Consider the following 9,981-nt stretch of genomic DNA (forward strand, 5'->3'; position numbering starts at 1 on the left):
AGTCCCTTCCAACTCTACAATGTTGTGATTCCATGAACTATCATTTATTAAACTAAGAGTGCAGTCTAAACCCAGGAGGGTTTAACCAAGATCCCCACTGCCTTGCCCCCTCACCCCCCTGGCAGCAATGCTGTTGCCAGGAGCCCAAGCTAGCAGGGGTGACCTTTCTGGCTGCCTTGTGACCTACAGGATCAAAGGCAACTTGCTTCCAAATGCCACCATCCCATCTCCTGCTTCTGGTTTTCCATGGCTCGTGTAAACAGGATAATGAATTAAATAGGCCTTTGGTCTAATACTACAGGTCTCGCCCTCCATTCTTAGCTGTCAATGCATTGTACATCTTCAGGCTGTAGGAGCAGGGATTTCATTTATGAATATCGACTCCCTATACAAGCCCTATACACTTGTACAAAATTACAACGTTAAGAAAAATAATAGGCTAGACCTCTTTCCCTTGGAAGAAAAAGTCACAAAGGCTTTATTGGGATTCTCACCAAAGGTCTTGCCAGATGTTGTCAGCGATGTGGAAGCTGATCATGGCCCAATGGTTGCCAGTGGCTTGAATTAATTAATTTTATAATGAATGATTTTAGAGTGTTGTTTATGCTGTACTTTTGTACTGTTTTATTGTTGTTAGCCGCCCTGAGCCCAGCTTCAGCTGGGGAGGGTGGGATATAAATAAAATTATTATTATTATTATTATTATTATTATTATTATTATTATTATTATTATCATCATCATCATCATTTTTATGTACAGTGGGGTGTACATAGGAAGGAGGATATTGAAATGCTTAACTTCATACCAACAGTCCACTGCTGCTCTTCCCACAACAGCTTCAGATATTGTTTCATTTCTCAGAAACAACTGACTTCTGAACAAAGACAGGACCTCTTTGTAGCAGCCAAGCCTTGAGGTCACTACCAAGCAGCACATTATCTCCTGAGGATTCATGAACTTCTATGCCCTTCCTCAAAAGAACTGGTATTTTAGCCCCCAAACTCCCCTCTGAGGTAGGTTTGGCTGGAAGAGAGTGATTTACCCGTTGCTGCCCAGTGAGTTTCAGAACCAAGCCGGACAACGTTTGTGTAAAACATATTCATTCTTCTTTTGCGAACTCAAATGGTTTGCCTGACTGTGCCACAGAGTATCCTAAGGCAAAAACATATTAGCAGATAGCATTAAATTTACAATTATTACCAAGGTAGAAAGAGGGCAAAACACTGCATTTTTATAATGGATTTTCACATCCTTACCTCAGTAGGATTTTTCTGTGAGGTAAGCAGTTTTGAAAAATTCAGACAGACTAAGCTTGTTTACTCATGTTCTGGGTCAGCTCTTCAGATGGTGTAAACTGGTTGAGCTCCATTAAAAGCAATTGTTATTGAACCTGTATGAAGAGGAATTTTTGCTCAGTGTCTACTTTTGCTGTACTGTTTGTACATTCTCTCAGGTTTGTTCCTATTGAGTATTCAGTCTATGATGGACAACCAGCCACCCAAATTAGCATATTTCCCATTGCCAAACGAGGTTGAAGATCATCGAGGCACCTGAATTGCAGATTCCAGTCAGCAATTTTGTTTCCAACAAAGGAGCCCTTCTTGCTATTATGCAAATATCATCTTTCACCAGAAGGCAAATTCTTGCCTCTTAATATTTAAATTCCATCTCCACATCACTGATCTCTAAACAACATCATTTCTGTAAAATTTTCTTAAGAACTTTGTAGGACTTACAACAAAAATAATAATAATAATCTTGGTTTTCCTCTCTCCGGCAGAGTGAAACTGTTGGCTGTTGTGAAGCAGAGCGTTCCGCTTTCAGGACACAGAAGGGAGGAAAACTCAACTTAAAACTGTTAGAGGAATTACAATGTCAACTGAATCAAACTCCTGTCCTTAGGGAAAGTACTAAAGCAGGAAGGGAAGAAAGAAACAGACCTGCTATTATCAGAGCTTTGATTCTCTTTCCATCAGAGAAAGAGAAAGAGGCCATGTTGGCAGGATGCAATTAAATGCCTCTACTTTCTGGCAGCGTGCAAATCAGGTGGGAAAAGCTCTTTTTATGTGCCCCACCCATGTGGTTGTTAACACACACTCCCCACTATGGAAAATGGCACTATGGAATGGCACTATCGGAAAACAACTCCCATATCTCAGCCAGTGTGTGTGATGGGGGCATAGGTAACATTTAATGTTGTCCTGATAATGGCTCAGGACCGCAATACCTCAAGGACCACCTCTTTCCATATGAACCCATCCGAACCCTGAGATCATCTTCTGATGCCCTCAGAGGGCATGCAACACAAGAACAGAGGGTGGCAACACAAGAACAGGCCTTCTCTGCAGTTGCTCCCCATCTGTGGAATGCTCTCCCCATTGTTCTTATTTTGATTTTAGATATTGTGATATTTTCTGTGAACTGCCCTGAGACCTCCGAGTATAGAGCGGTATATAAATTCAGTGAATGAATGAATGAACTGCAGATTCATTGTTATCTGTTCTTGTCTGTCAGAGCTGCCCTAGGTCCCAGCTCACAAAGGACCAACGCCAATCCGTTGTTATATACAAAAGTCTTTATTGAAGTTCATTTTCTTTTTAACAGCCGCAGCGTGCAGCTCTACGTCTGAAACTCTAGACCGCTGAAGCTCCGCCTGAGTCTCCTCCCCCCAGACACCAGTTTAAGACTCTAGCCTTGCTCCACCTCTTCCTCTGCTCTTTCCTCCTCTGGGTCCGCCTGTCAGTTGGGGTTTCGCCCTTCCTAGACTCTTCTGACGCTGAGTCCCCTGAGTCTTCTCCCTGCCTCCGGCGGGCTTTAGGACCTGGTTCCCAATCCGGGCTTTCTGCTGTCCCGCGCGCCTGTACATTTGAACTTGGCGCGCGCGCCCAGCCGGCAACCTTCCTCCTGACCGTTACACTGCTCCTGTCACTGCTTCCCCCTTCAGGGAGGCTAGCTGAACCTGACCTCCCCTCCATTCCCCCACTCTCCAATGGAGGTGTGGTCAGTCCCGACTCATCTTCTCTCCCTGCTGGAGGAGACGCTGCCCTTGACACATGGGACCCTTCCCCCCCCCCCACTACGCTCTGGTGGGGAAGCTGGTCCTGATCTCCAGCTGCTGCTTTGGGAGTCCCCGCTGGCCCCCCCTTGCCCTGACCATCGGCGCCTCCTTTTGGGAATCTTCTGATTCGCTGGAGAAGCTCATGGAATCTCTCGGGTCACTGCTATACCCCCCTACGCTGCTCTCCGATTCTTCCCCTTCGCTTTCCATTTCCTCTCTCCCCTGTGCCTCTGTTCCTGAGGCCCTGACATTGTCCAATTGAAATATTAAGGGCTTGTTTACACTTTCCTTTGTCCTGTGGCTAGAAAGCATGGGGCTGAGTGGTTTCGCTTTGGCCCACCGCTTTCTCCCAGAAAACCTACTCTTCAGTGCTAAATCGGAGCAAACATCGATCCTGAGAAAACCCAGTTGACATTTGCACTGCTTCTTCCTGGGGGAAAGCAGATAAGCCCTAACTGGGGCTGCAATCCCAACACATTTACATGGGAGCAAGTCCCATTGAATTTCAGTGGGGCTTACTTCTGAGTAGATATGTATAGGCTGGCCTCGTTAAAGCAAGCATAGAGAAATATACTGTTGTAATAGGTGAAGAGGGGTTCTCTGGCTTGCGCCAAGAACAGTCACCACTTCTTATGAAAGAACTTTAAACTGTTTATTTTGGTACAAAGAAGCAGCTGAGGCTCAGAGTCTCCGTCAGTCAGACATCTTCAAATTTATTCATGTATGTGACTACAGCGGCAAGAATGTTATTTGCCCCAAAATGGAAAGAAATCCCGACAAAAGAAGAATGGATTAAAAAAAAAAAGGAATATGCAGAAATGGTGAAACTTACCAGATGAATAAGAAATCAAGATACCAAACCTTTTATAAAAGAATGGAAATGGTTTGTTGAATATTTACAAACTGTAAACAGAGAAGGACATTGGCAGGATTACTGTAGTAACCTGCAGTTTCATAAAAACATATATATATAGTAAGTGAATAAAATAATAAGTTAAGTTAGAATATGCAGGAAATGTAAAAAATAAATTTAAGGAACTGCAGAGAGAGGAGGGAGGAAGTCGAGTTTTGAAATGTTAGGATGATTGTAAAACTATTGAAATGTATATAACTAGAAATCATAATTTATTTTAAGTCAGTCATCTTACAGATAAAGAGCTCTTGCCACACATTTGAAGGAGGCCATCAAACTAACTTTTTACTCTCTAACGTACCATTTCCATGCAGTTGGTTACAGAGATGTGAACCTTCATGATGATTGGTTAATGCAGAACATTGTGCAAAGTGCTTTTCAAAGGGAAAAACTAACAGATGATAAGAAAGGGAAACTCCTGCTCACGTCTTCTCTGTATGGCAACTGGTTCCAAGTCTCTTTCTCCCTCTCTCATTTGAGGGGGGTGTGGCATCCGTACGGAGCCCCCGGTCGTCTCATGGACTATTGACCCATACACCACTAATCCGCTGCCACCAACCAGGTTCTCCCTGGCAAATCACTTAGTCTCAGCCAGGTTCTTAAGTTAACAATGGATATTGTAGTATATTGCAAATGCAAATAAACTTTAAATGCATTCGAAACGCTGTTACTCTTTACCCTCTTAGTCTTATTTTATCCTGTCTCTAACTCTTCTACCTCCCCTCACACAAGAACCAACTGCACTAACTGTCTCTCTGTTTCCAACTGTCTGCCAACTGTTTTCCCAACTGCCTTCTCCCAACCAACCAACCAACCAACTAACTAACTAACTAACTAACCAACCCTAGAGCTAAGCCCTTTTAAAAACAGGTAGACCAACAGAAAAGCCAGAGGCGGAGCCTACCTATTAACTCTTTCTCTCCCCCTGTACAGACATTTTCAAAAGAACGGGCAAACGCCACATCAGGGGTGGGGGGAGAAAGCTGCCTGCATGGAACAAAAGCTCCAGGTACGATCAAGGCTTCATGAACCTTCCTCAGTCTTTTCCCAAAAGATGATACTGGTTTTATCCTTGCAGGGTGGGTTCTGCTTTTTTTAAGATGGGGTTTTTCACCCACAGAATTCTGTCTCCGCTACCTAACAACTCCGCTACCTTCAACTTCCAGAACCATTATGCTCCATAGGTCCTCCGCGTCCTGCCAAGGTATGTTAGAATTGTGATCTACCACATGACAACAAGTGATTTCCCAGCTTTAAAATGAAACCAAAAATGAAATAATACTTCACAGCTATAAAGGACAAGTTTTGCTCTAATTTGCCCTAATCTTTATTGTAAAGAAAGTATCTCCCACACTCAAAAGTAATTTCGTTTGCAAATGTCACAGGCAATGTGTACATGTTTTTTAAATGAAGAGATAAACTTTATCCTTGCAGAATGCAAGCTGGACTTGTAGTTGAAGTAGCACTTCCGATGTTATCTCTGGGCCAGATATTCTGTCAAACAGTGCAATAAGTAAATGGGAATGTTCACCAATTAGGATATATTGTCTGAAACACTTGTCGGCGAATAGTTTTCTGCAGATGCTTGGGTGCTAGAATGTAGTGCTAAAAGCAGTGACGTCTAAGATTCAAGATTTTTTTTCCTGCCTTTTCTTTTTAAAAATTCAGCACAAGTGTATCTGCTGAGTATATGGTCCTGAACATCTGCTATCAGTGGATAATGTCAATGGTTTAATGTTTCTTTGGGGATAATTGAAGTTTATCAAGTGCAATGCAGTTCTGTCAAGTTGGAAGTAACTTTGCCTTTTCTTTCTTAGGGAGGGCAGTTTCGAGGTTGCAAAAAAAAATGAAATAAAACACTAGTGCTTTTCTTATATTATTTCATCATCTTCATTTATTATTTCCAGAGCATTTAACATGTACAAAGCACTGCGTAATGGACAAAAACTCACTGTGATCCCTACCTAAAGGCCTGAAATGTAATAAAGACAAAGAGAAGAGAAATGGAAAGGAATACTAAAAGATTGTGTGGGTGCTAGGTGAAGATGAATAAAACCAGGCCGAAACCATCAGTAACTATAGAAGAGCACTGCTACTGGAAAGGTAAAAAGCAAATGGTATTTTCAAATTGGAGAGAGGGGGACAGATGGATGGATGGACAGGTTGGTGTTAAATGAAATAAAATTCCCTTGGTGCAGCAAGACAGAATGGATGAAAGGGGGGGTATAGGCAGCATTTCATTCATTATTTCCAGACCCTCCAAGTGTCCCTATTTTCCAGGGAGAGTCCCAGATTTACAGAAGCCATCCTGGTTTCTTGTTTGATCCCGGAATGTCCCGCTTTTCCTTAGGACATCCCTATTTTCATCTGAGAAATGTTGGTGGGTATGGAGTTATGTGACACACACACACACACACACACACACCAAGCGAAGGAGATAAGTAACTATGCAACCTTTGGAGGACATTTGAAGGCAGCCCTGTATAAGGAAGTTTTTTAATTTTTAATGTTTTATTATGTTTTATATATGTTGGAAGCCGCCCAGAGTGGCTGAGGAAACCCAGTCAGATGGATGGGGTATAAATAATAAAATTATTATTATTAATGTTTTGGAATAGGAAGTCCCTATTTTAACCAGAGAAATGTTGGGGTGTATGTACCGTATTGGCCCAAATATAAGCCACACCTTTAAAATTTTTGGGGGGGGGGGAGAGACAATACCCAAAAATAAGCCGCTCCCTTAAAATTCCGCAGGCACTCACACCCGTTCCATTTTACCATTTCAGCTGTTTCAGCTGTTTCACCATTTCAGCAGCAATATTACAAAAGCCAATTTTTGTAAGGTCACGGATTTAGGCCACACTTTACCTTTTCACGGTCGGAAGTTTTTTTGGGGGGAGGGAGGTTTATATTCAGGCCAATACGGTATTTCTGTTGCCTGGAAATCATCAATACTCATTTGCGAAAGCACATGGAATTGTCCATCACAATAAAATAAATGATGCCATTGTTTCATATAGACATGAAAATTATCTAGGACCAAAAAGGGATATCAAGCTATTAAGAATAAATGAAGAAAACCCTCCAACATTTCTCTGATGAAAATAGGGGTGTCCTATTCCATCGTCATCATCACAATTTTACTATTGACTATTTCCACCTATTTAGAAAAAGTACAGTGGTGCCTCACAAGACGAAAAGAATCCGTTCTGTGATTCTCTTCGTCTAGCGGTTTTTTCGTCTTGCAAAGCAAGCCCATTGAAGGATTAGCGGATTAGCGCTATTAGCGCTATCAGCGGCTTTTAGCGGCTTATCTGCTGATCGGATCAGCTGATAAGCGGCTTAGCGGCTTAGAAAAGGGGGGGAGGGAAAAAACCAGCAGGAACTCGCAAGGCATTGTCGTCTTGCGAAGCAAGCCCATAGGAAATTCGTTTTGCGAAGCACCTCCAAAACGGAAAACTCTTTCGTCTAGCGAATTTTCCATCTTGCGAGGCATTCATCTTGCGGGGCACCACTGTATGTTAATATGTTAATATGTGTGGGATGAACAGAAGTAACCAAAGAGGGCATCATTGGAGGGGCGTGAGAAATCCACATGTAAGTACTAAAAGCAGAAGAAAGATGGCCAATGCTCAAGCTTAGACAGATCAAAGAAACAGAATTTAATCTGATAAAGAGAACAATTTGTTTGTCGTTCCTGATACAACATGTTTTTTTAAAAAACCATGTAACAGATCTGCTCAAATAAGAGCTACGAATTCCAAGATGAGTGTTGGCAGTGTGGACAGCAAACGATTTCAGGTGAACAACATCATATGCATTTGATTCCCTCTCCCACCCCCCACCCTTTTTTTCTCTAATATTAAAATCTGTATGTTGGCCAAATGGATTTTTGCTAATCATTGTGATGACCTTCTGTTTGGTAATCTACATACTATTTCTATTTGCTTAGATGGCTCGGGTAAGAAAATGCCAGTCACTTAGGAGATCTCTATTTGTCTACTCTAATGTTTAACCAGCTGCCAAACTACTTCTGTAGGTGGCATCAGGGATCCCAACTGCGATGCAGCTGGCATGGTGAGGAGAGAGAGCAGCTGGTTGAGAATGCACAGCAGAGCAACATGAAAGACATGAAAGCACAGGGAATGGGGTGGACTGAATTCCTTGATATATATATTTTTAATAGCTCCTTAAGCTTTACATGTTATTATAGGAAACCTTTCCTTTATTTTCTAACCATTTGATTGATGACTTGTTCTGCCTTCTCCAGATACAGTCAAATATTTTATCTCTCTTTATTCTTGTAGGAAAGAAAATCTGGGAATTGGGGAATAAGCAAGAAAAAGATGCCCATTTAAGAGAAGCCAAATTACTCCATCTGTGAGGATGGCAAAGTGCTCTGAGTTTCCACCTCTCAGCCTTACCCTTTTAGTGGAAATCTGTGATTGGCATGACATTGGGGGAAGAAAGTTTCTTGGCACTATCCTTGAGGGCTCTCAACCCCTTTAAAGTGTCCGACTCTGAAATGTTGCATCACTCCTTGTCTGTTGGATGCAGTCCTATTTATAGTCACTGTTCATCAATCACCTAAATATTTATTATCAGGTGCAAACTGGAAAAATAAGTCAGCACAAAGGATATGCTGACTCACCATATACCAGGGGCAGGGAACTTCTCATCATCAACTCCTGGTCATGTTGGCAAGGGCTGAATAGAAGGGAAATCCAGCATTATCTGGAGGGCCTATTGGCAGAACCTATTTGGTGTTTCGCAACTTGCTGACTAGTTACAGGACCTTAGCCAGACCTAGCAGAGTACACACAGAATCCACAGAAGTAATTGGAAAATTGGCTGCAGATAAGGTAGACGAAGCAGGAACCAGGAATTTGTAGTTAGGTGTTTATTATATACAGTGGACTATTTACAGGAACAGAACACGGATCTTTAGCTTGCTCTCTCTTACACGACTCACAACTCCTACACTGACTGACACACAGAACTCTGAAGCTCGAACTAACACATTCCAGTTAGTAGGCCATGAATTATCACTCCCTTGAGAGAGCTTGACCAATCAGGGAGCGGTCTCCATGCCTCTGTTATCACCAGGCAGACTTACTCCTTCAGATTGCCTTCTGGCTGTCTACCAAACCTTAAGTGACTCTGTGTGAGTAGCTACACGTACACAGTTTCCCAACAGGGTGAAAGATTAGCCACATCTGCTTCAAATCATATCCTCTGGAACCTCTACTTCCAAGTCTTGCTGAAATTGCCAACAGCATGGAGAGGGTCTTCCCCACACTTAGACTCGCCAACAAAACAGCTACCGATGGCCACAGACACGTAATATAACACCAGTCCTGGAAGACCTGCATTGGTTCCCAGTATGTTTCTGAGCACAATTCAAGGTGTTGGTGCTGACTTTTAAAGCCCTAAATGGTCTTGGCCCAGTATACCTGAAGGAGCGTCTCCATCCCCATCATCCAAGCCGGACACTTGAAGTCCAGCTCCGAGGGCCTTCTGGCACTTCCCTCACTGAGAGAAGTGAGGTTACAGGGAACCAGGCAGAGGGCCTTATTGGTGGTGGCGCCCACCCTGTAGAAAGCCTTCCCTTCAGATGTCAAGGAAATCAAAAACTATCTGACTTTTAGAAGACACCTGAAAGCAACCCTGTTTAGGGAAGTTTTTAATGTTTGATGTTTTATCATGTTTTTAATATTCTATTGGGAGCTGCCCAGAGTGTCTGGGGGAACTGAGCCAGATGAGTTGAGTGGGGTATAATATATTATTATTATTATTATTATTATTATTATTATTATTATTATTAACCACAACATAGCTTGACTAACAACCTGCATTAATATTTTATCCGGGACCTAAGTATACATGCATGGAAACTCCTTAAGAAATATTTACTGCAACTATTTTGTCTTCTCTCAGTATTGTCGCAGGACAGCTGACTGAGGTAGGCGGAGACCTCCAGGTATCCCACCTGAGGGAAGGCAAAGCCAA

General features: G+C 42.5%; 2 long non-coding RNA genes across 2 annotated transcripts; one reads left to right on the forward strand and one right to left on the reverse strand.

Annotated features, from left to right (window-relative positions):
- Window positions 1-745: 745 nt before the first annotated feature.
- On the reverse strand, window positions 746-4,781 carry LOC310690053. The gene is made up of 3 exons (XR_014517846.1): window positions 4,274-4,781; window positions 1,258-1,391; window positions 746-1,153 (listed from the first exon to the last, which is right to left on the reverse strand). It is a non-coding gene; the product is annotated as an uncharacterized lncRNA (long non-coding RNA).
- A 101-nt stretch (window positions 4,782-4,882) lies between these two features.
- LOC310690051 lies at window positions 4,883-9,729 on the forward strand. Its single transcript, XR_014517844.1, has 4 exons — window positions 4,883-5,176; window positions 5,880-6,075; window positions 7,707-7,773; window positions 8,280-9,729. It is a non-coding gene; the product is annotated as an uncharacterized lncRNA (long non-coding RNA).
- The last annotated feature ends 252 nt before the right edge of the window (window positions 9,730-9,981 follow it).

The sequence above is a fragment of the Podarcis liolepis genome, assembly GCF_965112155.1.
Source record: "Podarcis liolepis genome assembly, chromosome: 12".
In the NCBI taxonomy this organism is placed as follows: Eukaryota; Metazoa; Chordata; class Lepidosauria; order Squamata; family Lacertidae; genus Podarcis; species Podarcis liolepis.